Genomic DNA, 26150 nt, shown 5'->3' with positions numbered 1-26150 from the left:
AGCCATCTGCTACACTTCAGCTGTTGTGTTTTGATGCCAACCTCCCTGTAAGCAGGCTTGCAATGATTAGATTCCATCTAGTAGTGGAGCTGCTTCTCTGAGAAAGCCTAGCTTAGTAGTGCCTTTCTTACTTCTGCTTGGACATGAGAATATTGCTTTCTCATCGGAATCAAACTGACATACCGTACATCTACTAGTTGCCCACATCCATTCTTGCAAGTCCATTCATTCACCAGAAATTCCTACCATGTTACTTCACGTTGCACTGCTGCAGAGTATGAAAGTCAAGGCATTCCATACATGACTGGATATGACAGATTTAGCAGTTAGAAGTTTACTTTCTTGCACCTTTCACTGGCATCTATTATATTCTAAGCAAAGGGAACTGTTCAATATATTGTGTGTGTCATTTTTAGAGGCTGAGTTGGCTGAGATGCAAAGATTTACTTAGACCTTTTTTTTTCCTCTGCTTTTTTACTTTTTTCCCCTCTGCTTTTTTACTTTTTGTTATCCTTAAACCTGGGAATAATTTTAAGTAATATTTACCAAATGTATGGATAGTAGAGGAACCCTTCAGTAAGCTATTAAATCATAGTCATGCAATGAAGTCTGAGGAGTGGGAAGAGAAAGTGTAGAAAACCTGAAAGAAATGGAGACAAGTAAAATAGGTACAGATCAGTGGGAGTGGAAATTTTGCCATTCTAATATAGTAATGATGCCTTCAGAAAGTAATTTTTTAAGATGAGGTTCTGAGTTTCTTTTTGCATACCTAGAAAGTGTTATTCTTTCATACAGTCAGTAACATTCTGCAGTTCTTTCCCTGTTTGCCAAAGCAAAAGGGACAGCAGGTATTGGAAGACTGGAAGTGTGTTAGGCTTTAATTTCTCATTTTATCCCCCTTCCTCCCCTACCCTTCATCCCTTGTTTCATACTTTTTCCAACCATTACACTTTGTAGGAGGTGCTGTGCCTTCTAAGAACAGCATTTAGGACACTGTAAGCACACCAGTAACATAAGTAATCAATAATAATTCTACTACTGAGCAGCAAAGTATATCCGGCAGCTCATCCACAGTAGATGTAGAATCTTAATTCTGAAAGCATTTCCACAAAGTTGTCTTACATAAATCAGTCAGAAGGTCCAAGTTGTGAAGTGCAGCACATGTATATGGGCTTTTGGGATTAAGGCCCAGTAAGCAACGGAAATTTTTCACAGAAGGAGGAAGACAAAAGGATTTATTCAGGCAATTTCCTTTACAAAAAACCCCCAGGAATTATAATGTACATTTTTAACATTGTGATTGGAGTCTGGGCTTTTGTTACAAAGCAAGTGCAGTTCAATATGCATTTCTTCCTCCATCTTCCAAAAGCTGGGTATGTGTACCAATCAATCAAACTTTCCATTAAACATACAATGGATAATACCCACTTGTTCACAAATCAGGTTCTGAAAATACCATTTTCTATTACGTGGAGAGTGAAACCCATGGTATTAATTTGGGGATTTGTAGTAATGCTCAGTGATTCTCAGTGAGTACAGAACTTAACCCACCAGCATCCTGGGTGGCAATCCCTTCTCATGGATTCCCTCAGGGATCATTGTTCAAGGCAGAGGTCCCACATGCTGTCTTGTATTACGTCCTTCAACTGTTCCGTCACAGCTCATGCTAAATTATTATTTAACAGCATGACACCATTTGCAAAAATATCCAGGGTTGTCTAAGGAACATTTATTTAAATTGGTCTTTTCTGCTCAGGGTATGCTAGGCAAAATTGGCCCTTGTTCATGTGCAGTGAAGAGTTTTGGCCATCTCTTGCTGCAACGTCACATGCAGACATGAAGCTCCTTTCACAGTAATTTGAGGTCTCTGCAATTGCACCTACGGGAAGGCAACATTTTTGAGGGAGAGGTAATATATCTTATCAAATCAAGCAGACCAGGTTTTGGTCCCACAGGGTCTGATTCCAGTCTCACATGGATAGAATAAATTTTGTGCTAAGCATGGACTAAGCTATGTCAGTGCCACATAACAGGGAGGGCACACACAAATCTGTAGATTTCTTGCAGATTGCTACAGCTTAAAAAAAAAAAACTAATAATCTTTTTAAGCATAAAAATCTAGATTTCATCTACATGGAGGAGACATTTACGAGTTACAAAACACAAGGTATTTTGAACTGAGTATGTGTTTATGATGCTACCCATCTTTCACAGCGTAGAACCTTTTTCTTAGTTCTGTGTTACTCAGGTTGTTTCACATTATTCATAGGTACATAGATGAGGTTTAGCTATGATGAATCAATTACTCAAGGCAGAGCACAGTTTTGGCATAGCATAGCAAGGTTCTTTGGTCCTGCAATGAGGATAATTTCATTTAATCTCCTACAACACTTGAATGAAGTATAACCAGATTCTTTCCTGTGGTTTATAAAGTGATTGTTAATGCTAATAGTATTATCTCAGTTTCTTCCTACAGTTCATTGATATTCTCAGTTTCTTTCTATGGTTCATTGATATATATCAGGGAAGTGTTCCTTGATGTCTTCTCCCAAACCATGAAGAAATTCTCTGGAGAACTCCCTACAGAAAAGTATTTCTATACAACATTATCAAGAAAAGCTGTCCTCTCAGAGAGAAGGATTTTGAGGACAACTGTGGAAAGCCAGATGAGGAAACACCAAGAAAGGCATCTGTTTTCTGTGAACTGCCTCTGCTGACTGTAGTCCAGAATTTGTTTGAAAGGAAGTTTCCAGTCTGGAAGTTTATGTGCATATGCAAGGGTCAGGACAGCATGGTGAAGGTTTGGGGTGTATTTCTTGCAAAGTTTATGATCAGAGGAGAAGCAATGACATTGGTCCATGCCTTTCACCTCTAGATGCTGTATGACCTCTGACTTCTACACTTTCAAGAGACTCTAGTAGGGTGATGGAAAGGCAAGTTTTCCTCCTTAAGGGTGGAGATGGATAACTGTGTGCAGACTCCCTCTATCTGCAACTTCTGGAAAAAGAAATCCTTCCCAATTTCATCCTTACTTTGTACCAACCTTCTCAATTCACGTGTTAAGGCAAAGATCCAGAGCCTCCACCAACAGGAAAAGAGGCCTGTAAATTTCATGTACACAAACTTGTGTAGCAGATTTCAGAGTGGTCCATGGTTTCTAAGGCAGATCAAAAAGTATAATTCTGGCTATTTTTTAACAAGTATTTCCTGACTACAAGTCTATTGACAGAGCATGCAAAAAATACTGCCTTTAAATATCTGTGCTTAGACATAAAGAAGGCCTTTTGCCAAAATGAAAATGAAAATCATTGGCCAAATCAGCATAGTGTGATCTTAGCTTTAAAATGACCCCGATGCTGTATAAACAAGATTACATAAGGGTTCAGAGGTGTGTGAAGCAGTTCAGTAGTGCCATCTTGAGGGAAGCTCCTCGATGTTATGTATAATTCCAGATCACAGATCATCAGCATTTGCCTGTGTTTTATTAGTTGGAAATAAGTCAATGAACCACCCCAGAAGGATGAGGTACAGTAGATTCAGGCATGCATTAAAACATGCCCTTGTCAGCAGAAGAGAAGTCAAAGCCAGGACTAATGCATTTCTATTGCTGCAGAAAATTACAGTCTGGGAAATAGAATTGTAATGTTTTCCACTTTTAGCTGTTTATTGCAAAGTAATAATAAAAAAACCAAACCAAACCAAAACCAAAAAACCCCACTTAGTAATATGAATAAAGCCCTGCAAAACTCTAACACTAATTTAGACCATAAATACCTTTGTGTCAGAAGGTAACTAGTGCAAGCAAAGAGTTGATGCCAGAGTCTCACAGCATTCTGTTTATTTTTTTTAGTTTTTATTTTCATGTGGGATGCAGATCACAATCTGTTTATTCTAGTCTGACTTTCAGTAGAATTATAACCATACATCGGAAATCAGATTGTTTAATTTATGAAGTGGCAAATGGTCAGAATTATAAAAGAGGATGCTTACAATTACGATCTGCTTTGTTTTCCATCCATTCCTATCTTCCCCGTCACATTGGTCTGGAAGTGCCATGCACCATCTGGTAGCATAAAATCAGTAAATGTCAAAAGTGGTTTTCACTTTTCATATCTGTCAGATGGTGACAAGTAGGGCAGTTTAGAGATCATGCAGATTTTTCTTTTGCTTTTACTTGTGAGGGCTCTGTTCTTATGCATAAACATTTCTGCATTTCCTGACCAGAGTCAGAAATGGCAGCAAATGATGCAACTTCTCCCCCCCCAGTCCTATTTCCTTCTTTTAGCGAGAGCAGATTTCCACCACAAAAATCCGCTTAGATGCTGATGACTTGTTACTTGACATGCACAAGGACCAGAGATGATGTATGATTTATTGATTATCTATGAAAGGATGGACAGCTGTGAAGTTTGATGCTCCTGTAAATATCACCATCACTCCAGTGTGAATGCATGCAGTATGTGATCTTACAGCCACACACAATTCCTCTGGGACCTCCGGGTGGAATTAAACACAGAAATTCAAGTCACCTTTTCACAAGACCCAAGCACATTAATTTATTGCTGAGTATTGCAGGCATTTGATGACTTTAGGAAGCTCTGACAAGTCCAAGACTGTTGTTGGAAGATGCAGGAAGGCAGAGGGAAAGAAGACAAGCTTCTCTTCAAGGAAAATTAAAAGGAGAAGTGAACGTCCCCTTGAATGTAAGTGTAGATGACTTCAGAGCAATCTGATTTCCTGGTATACTAGTGTGATACTCATTTCACAAAAGAGGCTCTTTCAATAAAGAATAACAATTGTGGTAAATGTCATCATATTGTTCTGCTAAGACACCATGGTGTGACTTTTTGGTATCTAGTAATTCTTCAGAGTTGGCAGAGTACTCAGTCCCTGTATGATACCAAATGCAATGATGCTTTATCCACATTCTCATGTTAAGCATGTGAAATACTGACGTTGAATAGCATGGCCAGCCAGACCAGAGCAGTGATTGTCCCTCTGTACTCGGCACTGGTGAGGCCACACCTCGAATCCTGTGTTCAGTTTTGGGCCTCCCCAGTACATGGAGGTGCTGGAGCAATACCAGAGAAGGGTCTGGAGCACAAGTCCTGTGAAGAGTGGCTGAAGAAACTGGAGTTGTTTAGCCTGGAGAAAAGGAAGCTCAGGGGTGACCTTGTCACTCTCTCCTGAAAGGAGGTTGTGGGAGCCATCCTCTTCTGCCAGGCAATCAGTGAAGGACAAGAGGACACAGTCTTAAGCTGTGCCAGAGGAGGATAGGTTGGACATCAGGAGGAATTTTTTCACGGAAAGGGTCATTAAGCATTGTAATGGACTGCCCAAGGCGGGCAGTGGTGGAGTCACCATCCCTGGAGGTGCTCAAGAAATGACTGGACATGGTACTTAGTGCTATGGTCTAGTTGACATGGTGGTGATTGGTCAAAGGTTGGATTCAGTGATCTTAGAGGTCTTTTCCAATTGAAATGATTCTGTGATTCTGCAAGCAAACTGTTAATCAGCTGAAAAATAACAAAGACAGAGAAAACAATTTTTCATAAATCTCCTTGATTCAATTCCTGAAAAAGTGCTGAAGAAGAATACATTTGCTTGAAAGATATGCAGAAAATATGTATTTTTGCTTAAATGGGAACTATAGATTGACTTTGCAGGCCCAGGGTATCAGTACATGCCTTCCTTCTTTTTTTTTTTCTTTTGCTTCTTTCTCATGTCTTTCATCCTTTGTGCTCTTCACCCTGAGTCAGATTCTTAGGAATGAAATCAAATTGGTAGCCTCTGAACTACAGCCAATTACGAAGGTGAGGGCCTGTCTTCTGGCTTCATTGTCTTTTATACCTTATTGTTAGTCATTCTAGTGTCTGAAGTTAAATTTTCAAATCAATATTACTATAACAGTGTGAAACTGAAATTTAATGAAAGAAATAAAAATGCTAGTGCTTATTAGAAATAAGTAAATTATTCATTGAGAAATATTTTCCCTATTTTCTGAATTTATTAATAAATCTAACTTTCCTCACTGTGAAAAGGACGGTGAAAAATACCTTGGTATGTGATGATTGCATAGATGTATCCAATCATTATGGAATGAATAGGTAATAACATTTTTGCTAGGTTTGAAGTAATGCTTGACTCTTTTTTTTTTCCCTGTGGAATTAAAAATCATTTCCATCAATACAGGATGCAGATAAACAATTACTCAAGTTATGATGTAATGTTACTTTTTCACCTGGTCCTCATCATAACTAAAAACTCTACCTAATCCTGCCCTGGTGAAGAAGGTTTAAGTATATACATACTCACATACACATGAAAGGAGGAAACTTAAGGGAAGGCTGTCTTGAAAATATGTGAAAATTTACATTTTTTACTTAATCTTTCCATACAAATTACCACCAAAAAAAAAAAAAAAAAAGCTTGGACGGTGGAGATTGCATGAATGCAACAAAAATTCTTTTAAGAAAAATACACAGAAAAAAGAAGGAGCTTTTCTTCCCTTAAGTGTTTTTATGGGTATTCCTCACCACACTTCCCATTATCTGCTATCCAAACAGACTGCTACAGCATTGATACCTACAAAGTATTTATGTCATCTTAGTTTTCTTTAGAATTTTCTTTCTGTTCTGCTTCCAAATAACTGATTTTCCATTTGGCAGTTTCATTTAACTGTATTTCTTAACCTCACCATCCAAGTTAGTAAATGAAATGATTTTTCCAAAGTATAGAACACAAAGTCCCAGTTGCCGGCAGTTCCCTTGATGCTTCTCTTGCCATTTATTTTTAATTTTAAATGTTTACCCTCAAAGGAGCGGGGTGAAGGATGAAAGTGCCAATGTGTTTCCCTGACCTACAGTCCAACATCTCTGCCTGAAAACTGAGAACCATCTGCTTCACCGTGTTAGTTGCTCGTATTAGAGCACTGTTTCCCAAAAGCAAATTCTGTTCACAGGTTTACTGTTTCAAGCACAGGAATTGTATTATTGCATCAGTAAAACAGCTGAACAAAAATTAAGCTTGCACTGTATTCCTGGGAAAATTGTTCTGCAGTAGTGATTAAATGTAGGAAAAACTTTTCTTGATGGATCTATCCTACTGAATGTGAAGGTTTGCACTCTTCTACAGGTTTCCTGTAGAACTTGAGGCATGGCCCATGAGAAGAACAAATCCCAGCCTTCTTTCAAATTTTATTTTAACTAGCAGGACTCTCCAAGTCCCTGAAAAAACCCCAACCCGCAACAGATTATCATTTCATCTTACTCATATATTTATGCTATATATATGTGGTGGTGATAGTTATTTTGTTCTTGTTTAAGTATGACTTTCAGTGAAGAAGCTATTTCCCCTAGAAAGGATCCTATTCCAGCAAATTTACTGTGCCAGTATGGTGCTTTGCAGCCATTCAGAAAAGTTGCTGAACAATGGGAGAAGGAAGGGAGAAAACTTATGAGCAATAAAATACTGAGAGTGTATTTTAAAAATACAGTATGATAAAAAACTCAGGTTTTCTTAGTGAAATACAAAGATTTTGAATAATTCAGAAAAATCCCTAGGATTTTGTTTATATCTGACTATATCTGCAACACTTAAAATTCAAGATTTCTTTTACCAAATAGCAAGATACAAACAGGCACTGTGGTTCACTGCAGGGAACGGTCTATATGGCTGTACATAATTCTGAACAACAAAATTACACACATGTTTAAATGAAGACTTAATTAGACATAATGTTTTAACTGTCTCCATGAAATACTGTATTTGATTTGCGATTGCATTTTAACATCAGTTATTTCTGACTCTACGTACATTAAAGCCTTATTCATTCATGACTGGTTGCAAACAATAATCTGATAAACATCAGCTTTAACCCCTTGCATGACAGCCTAAGAAAATAAGACCCCGATCTTGACTAAGGTCTTAGTAAGCTATAATAAGACAAAATGATACAAGTTTGTCCTATAATTTCTGTCAGAGGTCATCAATCTGTATTCAACAAAACCATTATTGATATTTGATGCCAATGAGTTCCTAGTTCACAGGCTGAAAAAACCGTATGACACATTAAGCCCATTCTTTTTCTTACGTGAGACCCATAATTAATAGGACAAAATCATTCTCCACAGATAATTAATTCTCATATAATTCCCCAGGGTGACTGACATTTCATGTAAATACTTCTTTGGATAGGAGGATGCAAAGAAAAAGGGCTTAACTGCCAAACACAGGGAGCTGCAACAACACACGTTCCTCTATTGTGTCCTCCCCCAGTCCCTTTGCAAATGGCTGGAGAAAGAGTCTGTAATTTGAAAGAGGAAAGGGATTGACAATGCTGAAAGAACCAGAAGGACCAAAAGCCAAGATTATTGCAGTTTTGAAAGCATATCACAAAGTGTAACATCTGCGTAACCCTCCTGTGGTGACAACATCTCAACACAGTCTTTTGGTGTTTTTAAGCAAGATGGCTGAGCCAACCCTATATACAGTACAGCAGTGCTACCAAAGTGTGCAATCCTGTTCCCTCTTTCTCTTCTTTGGAGGAAGCTACTTACTGAGCTGACTCAGAACTCCATCCACCAAAACCATAAAATTTTCAAAACCCACCTAAAACCCATAGCAATCAGTTAAAACAGCCTACTACAGGAGCAAAGGAGCACCAAAGTTTGCCACAGACATGGCCAGTGTGAGGAGAAGGGGACAAGGGTTTCCCCTACTGCCAGCCATGGCCTGTCCACAGAGCTCACCTCCTCCAGACCTGTCCAGCAGAGTCTAACACCCACAGACAACCTCATTTCTCAGCAAAAGAGAAAGAAAAGGAGGGCAGGGAGGACAAAAAGCACTCACATGCTTTCTTGTCCCATCTATCTTCAGAAGCAGATGGCAGCACTTTGCACACCCTCACAGAGCAGGCAGCTGTGTAATTAGGCAGCTGCTTTTTCCACACAACAGCTTGAAGTTGGAGTCCTAAAAGCTTCAGGAACATACCCTGTGAGGAAGTGTGTATTGAAACTCTCTTGCAGTGGGAGAGAAATATACTTTGCCTTGTCTCCTACTCATCTGAGGACAGACACCTTGCAGGTGCAGATTAATTTAACTACAGGACCAGCAATGAAGCCAGCACATAAAAGCAGGGAATCCAAACCTGTTTTAGCCTGTTCTGGCAGAACAATGCTGGTGACATCACGCAGTTTGTGTGCCTGTACATCTATCTGTATTTCTTAGTAGTTTTTTAATCACTTCCAACGACATGTGGACAAGGGGCAGAGGTCTCAGGGATCTTAAGTTCCTCTGGCTAGCAGGAAGAGACAGTGTGGCTATTAACTAAAGGAAGGGCTGGAGAGAACTAATTTTCTGGGTGAGGCCACATGAAAGCTCAACCTCAACATACAAGTGTAAAATCAAGGATTTATTGGTTCTACTGACCCCACAGAACCATAATGAGTATAAGACTTGATAGAGGCTGACTATATAAGGCTAACTGCAATATAAGTCAGCTTTTCAGCTCTATAGACCAAGCAGTTTAGTTGCCTGCTTAAAGGAAAACAGGACAGCAAAGTAAAAAATTATATTTTGCATCTTTGCAGACATGTTCTTTCTTGGTCAAAAGATATATGAATAAAATGCCTCACAGATAAAATACAAAGGTTTTCTCTCAATTGTGTTTTTATAGAGACCCCAGGATTCATGCAAAATTATAGCAAAATCCATGTGTAAATCACAGCTTTTGTGGTAATGCTACCTCCTACTTAACATGAGGATTTTTGGGAAAAAAGAATGCTGGATTTAGCACCATGCTAGTCAATATAAGCTATGCAATTATATTGAGTTTTACAGTAAATTTTACTTGCTGCCTCTTGGAAGCTATATAAAAATTGATGTGAAGGCATGGGAATAAAAATATAAAAATACAACATATCTGTTAGGTCACCAAATCCATCTATGTGCCAGACCAAAACAGTTCTCTGTGACAAATTCACCCAGCTGAGTTTAGCAGTCTTAGGCAATTGGACAACTAGCACTTTCCCTTAGATTATAATTTTTTCAGACCGTATGTTGTGTGCTCCATTTCATTAATTCAACCATATTTTTTCCTCTTCCTTTTAAATAAAGATTGCAGCACTCACATGTCAAGCTGAAGAAGACATTATTCTAACAGTAACATCTAACATCTGTTTTTGGCAGGCACTATGGGCAGTTGGCAGCGGCTCTGCGGTTCCCTCCTTATGTAAATGATCATGTGCTGGTGGCTGTCTAAGATAACATTGCTGGAAGACAAAGGAAGAAAAAGTCCCTTTTCCTTTTACTTGATGCTCACTGTTAGCTAGAACATAAGGAGTTTTGCATGTTGAGCAGACAGCCTCATTTTCACTGTATGTGGGCCAGATCTGGCTTCAGGGGAACTGAAGAGAGCCCTGTGCAAGCAGGAATATTCACTAAAATATTTATCAAAGGCAAATGATTTTTAGCATTTTATTTATGCACAGAATTATTTACTGTAAAAAAGGAATGCTAGAGAACACTGCCTGACACAGAAGCAGTGAAGAAATTATGATGTGCACCCTCCAGACCACAAAGCAGATGTAAAAACCTTTCCAAGACTGGAATACATTTGTAAAAGGTAGGTTCATTTGATGGAAGTGATTGTTCAGACCTTTTGAATATGCTTGTAAAAGACAGCAAATACAGAGTCCCACTTACTGGGAAAATCTGGCCTTTGCTGGGCATCACATAGGAAGTAGATTATGTGTAAGTCTTCCTCTCATTCTATGCATTGACTGTTTGATGTATGCAATAAACCCCAGATAACTGGGGAAATTCTCTTCGGTGTTGTGTAAGAACACAAACCAGAGGGTCCTTCCACCTTATCTGTATAGATCACTGACATGCAGTTTGTGAAATCTCTGCATTTTCACCTCTTGCAGAGATACAGTTTCTGAAGATATCACTTCTCTGAGGTGTTTTGGAGATTCTCACAATGCCTCTGCTCCCAGACTTTGTGACAGAACTGCCCAGCCTTAATTCAGCTGAAATACTAATGGTGGATGCGGTGAGAGCATGAGCAGACCTATGGGATTATCATGCCTGCACAGTGAAGTTGTCAATGAGGTTTTCAGCTCCGAAAAGCAGCTGTTGGCCTGAGAGCAGTTTCATATTAATTAGCCCAAGGTGTTCTGAGATGAAACTTCCATGCTCCTGCCTTGCCCCGTGTCTTGCTGCATCCTACCACCTTGTATTTTTGTGCCTGTACTGGTGTTTTTTAAACTGTGGCAGGTAGCTTACATGGCCAAACACTGATTCTACAAGAAACATGGGCCCTTAAGTCAGAGAAAAGCTCTGTGCTATCATACTGCCATTTTAGCAGCTCATACTTGTCTCAGAGCTGCATTGTGCCATACTGATGCTCCTCACAAGTACTGAGAAATACACTTTGCAGTTTCAGACTCTGGCTAGATACCTCTGACTAGTTCTGCACTGTCAACTACCGGTGTTTTTCCCAGCTCTCAGCATACAGCTTTACTGTCACAAAAAGACCTCAAAGCTGTTAGAACTGTGGCTATGGGTAGCTATGTTTAAGTGCTGTCATGCAGTTCAGCCAATCATTTCAAACAAAATCAAATAACCCCAGTGTTGGGCATCTGAGTGACATAAACATCAGTATGAGAAGCCAGTTGTGATGTTGTATGGCAGTAAGAGCCCCAAAAGAAAGAGAAAACCATTGAATTTGAAGTAGTGGATGAAGATCAGTTTAGATTTGAGCCTTCCTATGATGCTTCTCTTGGTAAAAAGCATATCAAGACATATCACAATTTGGCAAAGTTCATGCTTCACCATGTTCATACATGGAAATTGTTAGAAAGATAAATTTGATGTAGCTTTAGAGTTGAGGTCTAGGTACTGTTTTGGCTCGATTCTAATCTTCAGGTTGGTTTTCAACCCCAAGTATTCTACACAGCAGGAAACTGAGTTTCTTTGGTTAAGTGGTCAAATTTAAGAGATACAGCTGCTGAATATACTCTGTTCCCTTAACCTCACTGGTATAATAAGAATGCCCAGTGACTTGCAGAACTGTGCTTCAACCTCCTACAACAATTAGTTTGCCTCATTAGTAAAATAGTGCTAATTTCTCCATTTTCTTCAGGGGACATTAGGAAGCTGCTGCTCTGTGTGCATTGGAGAAGCCTAGACATTTCACTGGCAACTTCCTCCTTGTGTTTACATCAATCTTTCTATCTAAATGCCATCTTAAACTGTGCAGAACAATGGTGGGGACATGCTGTGCATACTGCTGTGAGAAAAGAGAAAAGAATGAGCAGAAGGACAGTAGGAATCTGAATGGTGTGTGAAAACGAGAATATGACTTAGTGACTTACCATTCAAATTGACTTTCACCAAATGTCTGTAAACAATTCCAGGCAGTAGGGATGGTTAACATTACAAAAGCTCTAACCATGGATTTGTCGAATACTGTCTTTCCCAAGAAGTAGCCTCAGATGCCTAAAAAACATATGCATGAGTTTAGTAACAAAACTCATGTTTTGTTACTAAACACCTTTATAAAATCATTTGTATTCTAGATTTTAGGTGTCCCTGACCTAGTGATTTTATTCTCAGGGAGCAAGTAACTTCTGCGTACTTGCAAAACTATGCCTACAAATTTGTCTGAAGACTGCTCTTTGCAGTAACTGAAATGACAGTACTGAAATAATTTTATATATTTTATTGCATTTGACTTTTACACAGAATGTAAAACAATAACACTCACAAGTATGCCTCACAAGAAAATAAAAATTGTGCTTGGAAGAGTCACCATGAAAATGATCTCTTGCTCTCCAAGCTAATTCATATCCTCTGAAAGCACAAAACCCAATAACTTTAGATTTTTTAGTAAAGAGGTAAATTCCAGGTTTCACTAAAAATTATAACCCAAACATTTGTGGCCTTTATATTCAATTTAACAGGTCCAGAAGATCTATGAGATTCTTACCAGAAGTAGTCTAAAATCCATTAAATCTGTAATTTCTACTTATTTATAATTTTAAAACTATTAATTCTTTCTTCTGTGGAATTTTGTGCTTCTTCAGAAATCCAATTCTCCATTCATTATTTCAGCAGAGAAATTCCCACCAGCACTAATTCACATCCAGAAATCACAAACCAGTTCTGAGTCTCTAAAATAGGAAGCCTTCTGAGTAATTTGTCATTAAATGTATTTGCATTTCTATCTTGAACTGGAATACGAGAGGAGAAAGCTTTGGGGACATTTGATCTGTCCTAGCTTGTTCCAAGCAAAGAGAAGATCTATATGAGCCTTCAGCTTGCATATAAAAGAGTCTGTAGAAATTAAAGATGTTTAGAAAACATGCTAGTTTTCTGAGAAACTGTAATACAGAGGCTCTGAGCATTGACCAGATATCAGTATTTGGTAACAATCTAAAACAATTCCTTTGATATTAATCGAGATTCTATTTATTACACTACAAAGTAACATCAGAACTTGGCCTAATTTCTGAAGTTACTTCCAGTACTCATTACAGAGGGAAAAATCGGTCATTAGAGTTCTGTTAAATGAGTTCAATATCATTACATCACAACCTTAATAGCATGTGTCTCAATAATTTTCAAGATTAGTGAAAAATACGGGCACAAAAAATAAACCTGAGCTTTCTTATGTAACTCTTCTATTGCCATTTTTTCTATTGTTGTAAGGAGCTTCTTTTCCTTGGTGCACTACAAAAGAAACCTCTTTAGACAGCTTTCTGCTGGCTTCTTCTTTTATCCATAAATGCTTTCAGTCACTAGTTCACATATCTGGTTTTTTTCTGCAAGCAAAATAGTCTTCTATAGCCTCAATGAACCCGACAGTGAAAAGCACTAAAGCTGGACTACACGGGGTCGTATCACAGCTTACTGGGAAACGTGGGGCCACCGAAAGGAGATAACAGTAGACAGTGCAGGGGGCCAGGGTAGCTCCTGGTTCAGTCCTGCCTCAAGGTAGCATCTCATGAGTACCCACTTTCCATTTCAGTAATCCATCTTTGTATAATATACTTATTGTTTATGGCCTCAAGTAAGGCAGGCAGCCCTCATCCCATTACTATTTTAGCTCCAGGGTGAGGCTTATTTTTCTTATCTACAAAGAGGATATTAAGAAGTGGAATACATACACATAGTTCTCCTTAGGTTTATTGTGTTCAGCCTACTACCCTGTCAATCATGCCATTTTTGTTTTGTTATCACTTTTCTTAGTTTAGTGCCATAACCTCAGGCTCTGATCTCATCAGATCTCACAAACTAAATAGGGTCAGGCCAGGTCAGTTCAGACAGGAAACTTCCAAGAAAACTCAAATGTTTGCAGGAAGGAGTACTTTTCCACCCATGCTGTATTTTTCAGTCTCAGTCAGTACCTGACATCACTGAACCAACACTGGTGATTTATCTTCAGTGTTGACAGACTTCATGTCTGAAGTGAAACTCAGCTTGAGTGCACTCTAAAACAACAACAATTACTTCAGTGGGATCTTCCATTTTTCAGCTGCCCTACAAGTATATGGTTGCCTTCACTGCCTGTCTGCAGATCTTTCTGCCAAAACTGTATTTTTCCCTTCATGGATAAGGGTCACTGAGAGCTCCTAGCTCAGACTTCCTTCTTCTCTAGGTCTACCACAGTAATGCCACAGGATCAGGTTCCAATTATCGATGACTGCCTCCCTCACAGGAGATTGGCATTTCATTGTGTTTACTATACACACCCTTATTACAGTAGCATACTTTATTTCTCATTTTATGCCATTAACTTCTGTTACTCTGTGTTCTGTTGCTCTGAACAGCTAAAAGCTTTCTGTCCATTTCTACTTTGGGTAGATTTATGTGGGAAATAAAATAATTTCAACATAAGTAGTTGTTAAATTAAATTAGGACCCTTCTGAATGGAAGTAAATTACTTTAGCTATTAGTTTAACTATAGATCTTCTTATTGTTAGTAGTTGTTTAACCAGCTTCATGTTTTATTAGATAAGGGCACTGTCCCAACACAATGTATGGTCAGTAAAGTCACCACAAGATAAGAACATATAAAGTGATGTCATCTGTCTTTATGTCACTCATTGTCTTTCTGTACCATTCTGTATATTAATCTCTGCATTTTGTGATCCTGGTTATGACCTTTCCACCTCGTCATCACTAATGAGTTTGTCTTATTATCTTGTAAGATTTTAGTTATTTTCCCCCAAATGAGAAGTGTAAGACAGGAACAGTAAGTCAAACTCATGACTTATTAAGGAAACTTGTGCTACTCAGTGTGTTCCCTGTAATGTAGTGGACAAGTCAGTTGGCCTTTACTTAAAACTTAAAGCCATTGTTGATATTTTGGAAAACATATACCAGCTTTATTCACAAAAGGTATTACTGTCTTCTACATGGAGTCATGGGAATATTGAATAAAATATATTTAAATATATTTAAATAAGAGTCATAGAACCTGTGCTTCTGATACCATGACCTTACACCAGTTACAGACATTATTCTCAGCCTGTATTTTCAGAGGATAAATAGATGCATGAGAAGTTTATTTTTATTGTTGAAATGTTGTTTTCACTATAGTTATAGGCCAGGAAGTAACATGATCTCATAACCAGGGTGGTAAAATGAGAATTGGGTTATTTGGGTAATATGATCATGATTTTGCCACAGTTGTCACTGTCATCTTGAACAAATCATCATTTAAGACTGTGACTTCCCTGTTTTAGAGCTTCAATTACTCACAAATGGGTAGTCATAAAGTTGGGGAAACAAACAGACTCAGGGGCACATCAGCGTCAGCCAACATCTTCACAACCTTTCTTTGGTTACATTTAGACCATCACAAGAAAAGTTAGGTAGTGGCATCATCTGCCCACAGCTTTTATTTCACTCGGTGCCCCATCTAGAAAATGAGGCTAAATATACTAGACAAATACACACTGGAAAATTCTTTGCATACAACATACAGTGCGTTATACCTTAAATAAACAATTCTGTGTAAAGACATGATACATCCCTCACAGATAGATGTGATGTATTCATGTGCTCATTAGCATCTTGCTCTTTGGAACGCATCACTGACTAAAAGTAAGAGAGTGGAGCCAAATACAGAGCAAAGTGCTTCTGAAGTAGGCCTGAATTTGGATCACAGGGGTTAAACAATTTGCCATGGATTGCAAATAATTTTTAGGAAAAAAGCTGGACTGCATCAATTTCTTTTAAAGTTTATTCTTTGTTTGATTTCTCTTGAGTAAGCAGTACAACCATGATATTAAAATGTTACATAAATATAGAAATTTATGGAGTTATAAACAATGAATTATGAACCTATAATTTGAAAACAAAGGGGGAAAATGGACAAAGTACAAAAAGCTTTGTAAAATTTTTGCATTGACACTATGCACCATGTGCCTTAAAGAAGCTGCCTGTGATTTGTTTTTATATTTCACATTTTCTCAGTATATAAATCCCACTAGAGAGCTTATTGCTTGTTTACATCAAACTTTCGACCCAGTAATGAAACTTCACACAGTGCCACAAACAGAAATAGTATTGAAAGGCGTGAAAAGAATGGGTCCATTGGGATTTCTATTTATTTTAAACAGTTCTCTATGTCAACATCCATCTAAAGTTACCAGTTTTTATCCATTAATAACCACTGACTGTTAAAATGTGTCACAGATGCTGTTGGCTTCTGCACTACAAACATGCTGCCTTCTTTCTCAAGAACCACTTTTAGATAAGGGCATGTGGCAGATTACTGTTTCTACTGTTCCTTCCTCGCCATTATGAATCTCAGCATGTTGTCCTCATGCTTTACAGAATTTCACAAGATCCTCTATGTGATGCAAAATTTTCACTTTACATGGACTAAAGTACCCCACGACAATTCCCAAGGGACAAACCCTCATCAACTGACAACACTTAAATGTGAGATACAGACTGGAGAAAACGAATACAGCTCCCATCTTATTTTCACAGCTGGACTCTTATGAATTTTTGACCCCAGTGTGTTAGACATTAACAGGACTGATTTTTGATTCAGCATTTAAGCTTCACTTCGACTTTTTATTCCCACTGCCAGATGATTACTATCTCTGATCCCACTATGAAAGTTTACCAGTCACAAATCCCTATAATGTGTAACCTTTATACTGCCTTGATTTACGTTAATCTGATCTACCAACAAATGGACACATCTGTTTCATTCTGACAAAGTTGATTTATGTTGACATGTTGACTTTTGTACTTTCCAATGCTGCAGTCCCTTTATTAGGTTTTTGGCATTGTGTCAGCTAGACAGGGCTGGCTTTCCTGCATTTTTTTATCCAGCTGGGAGATATTTCAGTGCTTCTAAAAATTAGGATGCTGAACTACTAAAATCAATGCATTTGTTACTCATGTAAAAGAAGGTTCTTTTTCACATCCTAAGATTTCTATGCTTTGATTTCCTTCTCACTTTGGTTGATGTAAACCATTAATAATGCAGCTAAAATTATTTAAATTACAGAGGTGGAAAAGCAGAAATTTAGATGTAATTGATGCCTAATTATTTTAAAACATTTAGAGCAAACCTTGGTACCAAGAGGTACCAGAGTGCAAAAAATATTTCTGCACTCTGATCAATGCCTGCATTTGCCAGGTCAGGACTCCCATCTTCTGACAGAAAGCCATGCTTTGTGCCCTGTTTCCAGCCCTTCAGCAAAAAGAAACATCTGAACCCAGGATCTCACTGGGGAGATCATACTCCGATAATAATCCCAGCTGAGTAGAGAAGATCCATAACAGAAGAGCAGAGGTCTTACTTGGATACCAGCTATGCAGCATCAGGACTGTGTCCAGACCACCTACAGTGGAAAAGGATAAGGCAGAAATACCATAGACATGCATGCATTTTCACATAAAACTAAGGTAAAGAACAGCTAAAAATACTTTAGTGAGACAAGGACTTCAGGAAAGTTTCTATTCCCAGTAGCTAAGTGAAATGCTTTTTCCACAGCTCAGTGATGGAGAGAAGTACAGAGAAACTCAGGTGCCTGCACACTGTGCTGATGGCATCAAAAGCAGTATTTTCATTCTTAAGAACTTCTAAGAACTATACATGGAAAAGGCAGGATATGTTTTCCAGGTATAATCAAAACAGATTTTGAAGGAGATTTTGTAATACCACAGAAAGCTCTGTCTCAAGAGATCACAGAATCATAGAATTGTTTGGGGTGGAAAAGACCTTGAAGATCATCAAGTCCAGCCATTAACCCAGCATTGCTAAGTCCATCACTAAACCATGTCCCTAAGCACCACATCTACACATATTTTAAATACGTCCAGGGATGGTGACGCCACTGCTTCCCAGGGCAGTGCTTGACAACCCTTTCCATGAAGAAATTTTTCCTAATATCCAATCTAAACCTCCCCTGGCACAACTTGAGACCATTTCCTCTCATCCCCCCACCTGGCTACACCCTCCTTTCAGGTAGTTGAAGAGAGCGATAAGGTCTCCCCTGAGCCTCCTTTTCTCCAGACTAAACACCCCCAGCTCCCTCAGCTGCTCCTCATAAGATGTATCCCAGACCCTCTACCTGCTCTCTTTCAGAAAAGTGTGCCCTTTTCTGAATACTCTCCAGCACCTCAATGTCTCCAGCACCTCAATGTCTCCAGCACCCCAGCCTGAAGTGTTGCATGGGATTGTGATACAAGGGCAGGACCCGGCACTGAGCCTTGTTGGACCTCTTACCATTGTCCTCAGCCCATCTATCCACCCTGTCCAGGGCCCTCCAGCTGATCAACACTCCCACCCAACTTGGTGTTGTCTCCAAACTGACTGAGGGGGCACTTGATTACCTCGCCCAGGTTGTTGATGAAAACATTAAACAGGACCTACCCCTATTCCGAGCCTTGGGGAACTTATCAGCAGCCAACCAGATATAACTCCATTCACCACCACTCTCTGGGTCTGGCCATCCAGCCAGTTTTTCACCCAGAAAAGAGTGCACTTGTCCAAGCCATGAGCAGCCAGTTTCTCCAGGCGAGTGCTGTCAGGAATGGTGTCCAAGGCTTTACTGATGTCTAGACAGACAACACCCACAGCCTTTTCCTCATCCACTAAGCAGGTCACCTTGCCATAGAAGATCAAGTTGGTCAGGCAGGACCTGCCTTTCATAAATCCATGTTGGCTGAGTCTGATCCCCTGGTTGTCCTGCACATGCTGTGTGATGGCACTCAGGATGATCTGATCCATGACCTTCCCCAGCACTGAGGTCAGACTGACAAACCTGTAGTTCCCTGGCTCCGCCTTCTGACCCTTCTTGTAAATGTCATACTGGCTAAATTCCAGTCAACTGTAACCTCCTTGGTTAGCTGGGACTGCTGGGAAATTATGGAGAGTGGCTTTGTGAGCACTTCCACCAGTTCCCTCAGTACCCTTGGGTGGATCCCATCTGGCCGCACAGATTTGTGTGTGTCTAAGTGGTACAGCAGGTCCCTGACCATTTTGCCTTGGAATATAGGGGCTTCTTTCTTCCATCATTGGAAGAAACTTCCATCACTGTTTTCCAGCTCAGGGGGCTGGGTGCATGGAGAACAGCTGGTCTTACTATTAAAGACTAAGGCAGAGAAGGCAGAAAGTACCTCAGTGTTTTCCTCATCCTTTGTGGCAATGTTTTACCCCACCTCTAATAAAGGATGGAAATTCTCCTTAGCCCTCCTCCTGTTGACAAGGTATTTACAGAAATGTTTTTTATTGTCTTTCATAGTAGTAGTCAAATTAAGTTCTAGCTGGGCTTTTGCCATCACCAAGGCCAATGCAATTACACCAGAGATAGAGCTCCAAGGCCTCACCTGATGTATGGGCATCCAGCCCACAGGATCAGATTAGAGGTAGTCAAAGAAACTTCCCCAAGTCTCATTTTGTGTGAACATTGGATCCATAGATTCATCCACTTCTCTCTTTAATCCCAATCCCATTATGTCCCACACAGGCAGAGGCAGCTCCTGACTCAGGCAGAGACTAAGTGTATCACTTTGCCTTAGGGACACCGAAAATGTGGATTTTTGATTCAGTGATCAAATCAAGAATTATAATAAAATGAAGTAAAAGTTTGACTTGGACCAGATTGACATGAAGCAATTTATTTTTAGGTTATGCAACCACTTTTAATCTGCCAGCATAAGAATAATAGATGATGGAGATGGAACAGAGGAGAAAAACGGTGAAAATAGTTTTGCATCCACCTTCTTCTTTTTTTCTTAGGAATTACTAAAAAACTCTACTATTTGCACTCCAGTTTCTCCTATTTTCTTTCCATATTCAGTGATTTAAAAATGTTTCTTTCAAAATCTGCAGAAAGAAGCATCTTGGGGAAGAACACACGACAGAGGATTCAAAACTCCTCTACTAGGGTTGCCCAGCTGTGCCCTGTAACTTCACCGACATCTCTTACTAAAACTATGGAAAAGAAACCAAAGCGGGAAAGCGCTGGGGTGACTAAAGGACACGCTCAAGTGGCTCTGATCCTGAGGCCAAGCGTGCCATCTAGTGTTGGATAGTGTTTGTCAAAGGGAAAGTGTCTGCTCATCTCCACGAGGTTCTCAATACCCATAATGTATCTTCCATCACTTACTGGACAGGCTACTGATATTAAATGTAAGGCTCAACAATAATAATAACAAATTTTCACCCCTGTGACATTTGGGAAGTACATATGAATAATTTGTGAGCACCTTTTATTTGAAAGCTGCTGATCAGTATCGGATGAGCCCATCCAAAAAGTAACGAGTCTTCTGGTGAAACAGAGCTGCACAACATTACAATAAAATACCTTGAATATACTGTGGCCATTTCGACGATCACTTATTTCAGGAAACTGCGGGAACTGATAGCACAGTGTGATGTAAAACAGATTGTAACAACATACTTTTCCTGAAACTCCAGTTAGGAGGACAATGACCCAATTACCACCCTCATACAATAGAAAAAGGGGTAAAGAAAGTTGAAGATATGCAGGCTGCCATTTTTTGTTCTTTTGGCTTTTGTCAGCTACTCCATATTCAGTTATGAGGTATGAGCAGCAAGACAGATAGCAACAGACAAATCCACAGCACCACTGTCATTCCAGCAGTTCTCTTAGCACAAATATTCTGCTACCACCGAGGAGCACAGACTTCCAACATATGTTACCATAGAGTTCTCCTAAACAATTGCTAAAACCTATAATAACACAAAAAAGACAAGTCTGAACACCTGAAATTTGGTGCATTCCCATAAATACCAAAGTGTAAATTCTTTGGGGTAAAGTGTCATTGTTTCTTCAGTTGTTCCATTTTGGGCCAGTCAAACAGAAATGCCAAAAACATTGGGGGTGAGCAGGATTGGAGGCAAGAAGTTGTATTTCAGTCAGAGAGATGAAGAAAAGACTGCCTGTTAAAGTCTATGGAAACATGTATTTTAAGCATCTCCCATCTTCTTGATAAATTGCTAGAATTAAGGCTGATGTGAATGCAGGCACTACAGAGGTGGGCAGAGTACGGGAGGAAAAGGAGGGTAATTCAGAGATATTGAGTCACATTTCCCCTGTTTGTTTAGTGTAATAAACCAGCACTGCTCTTAACAGCTATTAACTGCAAAGTGGCTTTATCACACGCCTTTATCTTGTGTAACTTAAACTGATGCCAAAAAAGTCACTTGCCCTCCTGTGGTGCTGTGCTCCCACCACTTTCCTCACGTTGGGTCCAGTCATTCTGTAGCATCAGATTTTGCCAGGTCAGTGAGTTGATCCAACTGAAAACTAACTGGGGGTGGAAAAAGTTTTCTATCAGGTAGTCACCAAAAATTATATCCTGCAGCAGATACTGGGGCAGAAATAGCAGCCTGATCCTTCAAGGAAAATCAGCCCTTTTAGCAGCAGCCCACAGTTCAACTGGCTTAAGAACAAATGAAACCATGCCCAAGACAGTAGTACTACAGACTGAATCGATACTAAAATTATAATTACTTATAGTACAGAGTGATATTTTTAAAAGTTTGAACTGCATCCTTTGAAGAAAAAAAGTTTTCTTCTTTACATCAAAATGTTTTTCTTCTCAGCAGTTTTTATTTCATTATGTGCCTAAAGGTTTCCTTGATTGTAAAAATTCACGGAAAATTGTAAAGACGAGCAATTAGCAGATTTCTTCAGTGAAAGCCATTAGATGTTTTCTTCAGTTCACTGTTGGTCATAAATCATCATTCAAGAGTCTGAAGCTGAAAGCAAGCAGAAACACTGGGAGATACTGAGTTTGTAGTCATCTTTTTTGATTTAAAGAAAACATGCTTCTATACAGCTAGGAGAGCATGCACACTAGCAACAGCCCTAATTCTTCTTCAGGAGTAGGCTGGAAGCCTAAATCACTCACTGAGTAGGCTGGAAGTTCCCATGTATCCTTTTCCCAGCAGTGATCCAGTTTGGAGTTACTAATTGTGGGGAGTCTGTATGCCAAGGTCAAGTAGCTAATGCACAGCAATTCGCAATGTTCCTCCCAGCAACAATTTTTGAAGCACGTTACAGCAGGACAACTCTTGAGAGCTGCACATCTCCTGTAGGAAGCACTATTTCAGACTTTGATGTGCAGCAAAGATATAGGAGAAATATCATTTCCTTTCTCAATTTCAGCACCAGTGATCACAGTAGTAATTCAAAGAGCAAACTGAGGACTCATTTGCACTGAATATTAATGGAGGTGTAATAGATTAAAAAACTGGCAGGAGTAGTTTTCAGAACAATGCATCTGTCAGGCACAATCTTTGAAACAAATCCAAGTCTAACAGAGCAGCTTCTTTCCCTTTCTTGAAAAAGGGATTCAATATGATCAGCTACATCTTCTCAAAAGAAAACATTTGGACTCTTTGCTTTTACAGACTTTGATCCAACGTCAGAATGGCACTGATTTCAGCGGAGGCAAGATCTTAAATAAGGTTGGGGCATTTAACTGTCTTTGAAGCTAGGTGTTCATTTTTGTCACAGGACCTACCTGACAGCCTGCAGATGAAAGCCTCTTTTCGTGCCAAAAATAGAATAAATGCACCATTTTAGAAAACTGCTCACACAGCCCTGCCAGCTTGCCTTGACATTTTGGTGCAGGAATCACCTTGAGTTTCACAGAGGAGCTATTTCCCAGGTAGTTTGTCTCATTATCTCTGCCTAAAAGGCTAGCACAGGTGCTTAAATTATAGTGGTGGTAGGGAACTGCTACAGATCCAAGTGTCTGCTAGACAGAAAACAGGCAAGTGAACCATTTGTTAAATATCACTGGTCACCACTGGTTTATAACCAGATCCTGCACAGGTGAAACACCACTGAAGTAAATGGAGTTCTGCAAGCAAAACACTTGACCTGAGGACTGATTTCATCAGTGAGTATAAAGTAGCCTGGTATTGGTAGTCATTCAATTTACCTGCAAAAACCAGCTTTTAACCCAAAGAAACTATAGAACTAAACCTGCCTACAACTTCAATTTTCACATGAACGTACATTTCAAAAGCTACAATGATAGAATGTGCAATTTGCATAATAAAATAGTGAAAATTAAATGGCCACTTTTATGCATGGATCCTTTAAGAGAACCCTTCTAGCAAAACAAGACACCTTTTCCTGTCAATATCCTGAAGTACCCTTTCTCCCTCCTGTTATATTTTGGTGAAAGAATACTTCATGTCATCTCCATTACTTTCATGCTTAATGGCATTGCAATGAAAGAAATGACACCTTACAGAATTAGGACCCACACTAGCATCCCTTGGAGGCTGAGTTTCAGATCATTATTTCTGCTGACACTGTGCAGCTGTTGCAGAGGTTTTTTTTTTCTAGGAGCAACTTCGGGTGTTTTGTTTTACTTTTTTTTTCCTTTTTTTCTCCACAGAAATCTTTAGCGGGAAGAGGAAGGCACGGCTTGTTGGATCAGTGATGTAACACCAGCTGACAGGTGGGTTTCAGGGAACTCTCTGGGGCCATGGCCTCTTTAGTGGTTTTACCACTCTAAACTCAATTACAGTGGAGTTTCACACTCCACAGCAAACTCCAGTCCTTTTTTGATAAAAACTCTACAAAGTAAATAAGTCATGATGATGATACGGGTCTACCATTTAATATTCATTGAAGTACATATGTTTGAAAATTGGAAGCAGAGTTTAATCCATTTTCATATTTATATCAACATGCAGCTTTAAAAAGGATATCTTTCCTTTTCTCAGAGAATCTTAACAATTTCTGGTCTGACAAGATAAATAAAGATGAAAAAAACTCACTTTGAATATAAGGAGAAGACCCAAGGAGATTTAAAATGCAAATCTTAAAATATATATCCTAGGTCTACTCACTTTCAAGGGGGAGCACACCTCCCTTCTACGTGACTTTCGGTTTGATTGAAATTATAAAAAATACTTTCGAGGATCCATAATTCTTGATGATATACGCATAATTTGATCACAATCTATTTAAAACTTATTTTACAGTGTACAGTGTTGATAGTATATCAGGTAGTACATTTTATAAAGGGACTTCTACATTTATGATAAATTTCTTCCCTCGTTTAGGTATATTAGCTTGATATAACTATTCTGTCTTTGATATAATTAAGTCACAGCAATCATCAGAATTTGGTCATGCATAGCTATGACAGTCAAATCAAAGCACACAGAGTAGTCTCTATGAGAACCACATATAAAATGGCAAAATAAACAATAAATTGCTCTTAAATAACTAAAAAAAAATCTAATTTGCAAAACCTCACCTCATATAGCACTAAGTTTAATCATTATTTTGTAACATCAGAGAGGTTTTCCTGCCCACATTTACAAGTCTTCAGGAGAAATGAAAAGAAAGATGTAACAAATTTTCCTTTGTCTTGGTGTTTTATTTTAGATGACTGAACAATAAATGGAGCTGGTGAAAAAAGAGTTAACCTAATGATGTCGTCTTTCATTTGACTGAATGTTTAAGCATGGTGCTACGGCTGATGGCACCTTGTTTAATAATGCAGTACAGAGCTTCCTAAGGGGACAGGGCCTGATCTGAAAACTGAATATGGTGCACTCTAAATTCTCTTCCCTGAGGAAGGCTGACTAACTGATAAGTGCCATGAGCTAGCACAGGGACTGATTCTGTCAAATCAAGCTCAAATGGAAGGCACAATGTAGACTCTTCTCAAGTCTTAGTGAAGTAATTTGAGCAGACATTTGTGACATTAGACAGTGCATCAACTATGGAATGCTGTAAAAGTTCACTGTCTTACTACAAGGTGGTCTTTAGATGACAGGATAAAGAAATCAGTGCAAATTTGTTAATGTAACAACTTGGAAAAGCATGCTAAAAATGTCACTCTATTGGGATATGTGATAAAATGTATAGGGAAGTGACTGCCAGTTGGGTTTCCTTGTGAATCCTTCATTAGAACTTATGTAAAAGGCATAAAAATAGGGAAAGGCGATAAGTACAAAATTTGTATTAGGTTCTATCAGCTAAATTTCTATTCTTCCTGAGCTAAAAATTTCCAATTGACAACTGAGGCAAGAAAATCAATTGTTCAGCTGTTTTTTTCTCACTTTGAGATTATATAGTCATTCAACTCAAACTTCCCATACTGAAGTCCTTGAACATCTGTTGGGGTTTTAGTTTAGTCTTAGTTTTTTTTCCTGTTAAAGGAATTTTCTCCCATATGCATGTTGCTAGGGGACAAATAGCTGTACTTAAGAAAGACAAAAAGGGAAGTGGGGCGGGCCTGGCTACTCTTTTGTCTACACCTGGGTGTGGGGTCAGTTCGCTCTGAGCGTCCAGAGAGAGAAGCTGCAGAGAAAGGAGCTGCTGCTTCTTTCTTTTTGGCCGTTCTTTCTTCCTGCTGGAAACAACGCCGGGACCCCAAAAGCCGCTTTCCCTGCCCTGCTGGAGACCGAGCTGTGGCTGCCCTGCTCCGCTGCTGCTTCGAGCTTTCGCTACGCTGTAGCCCTGCTCGCCCTGCCTGCCTGGGCCTCCGTGGGGTTCTCCCATCTGGATACATCTCGTCTGCCACCCGGGATTTGCGTTCGTCCCTGCTGTTCCAGCCTGCTGTTCCTGAGAGCCCGGGATCAACTGCCCAGGGGTTTGTGAAGCCTTTGT

This window comes from Corvus brachyrhynchos, unplaced genomic scaffold, assembly GCF_000691975.1.
Source record: "Corvus brachyrhynchos isolate BGI_N302 unplaced genomic scaffold, ASM69197v1 scaffold258, whole genome shotgun sequence".
Classification (NCBI taxonomy): Eukaryota; Metazoa; Chordata; class Aves; order Passeriformes; family Corvidae; genus Corvus; species Corvus brachyrhynchos.
The sequence above is the reverse complement of the archived record's forward strand: the minus strand, read 5'-3'. Positions refer to the sequence as shown.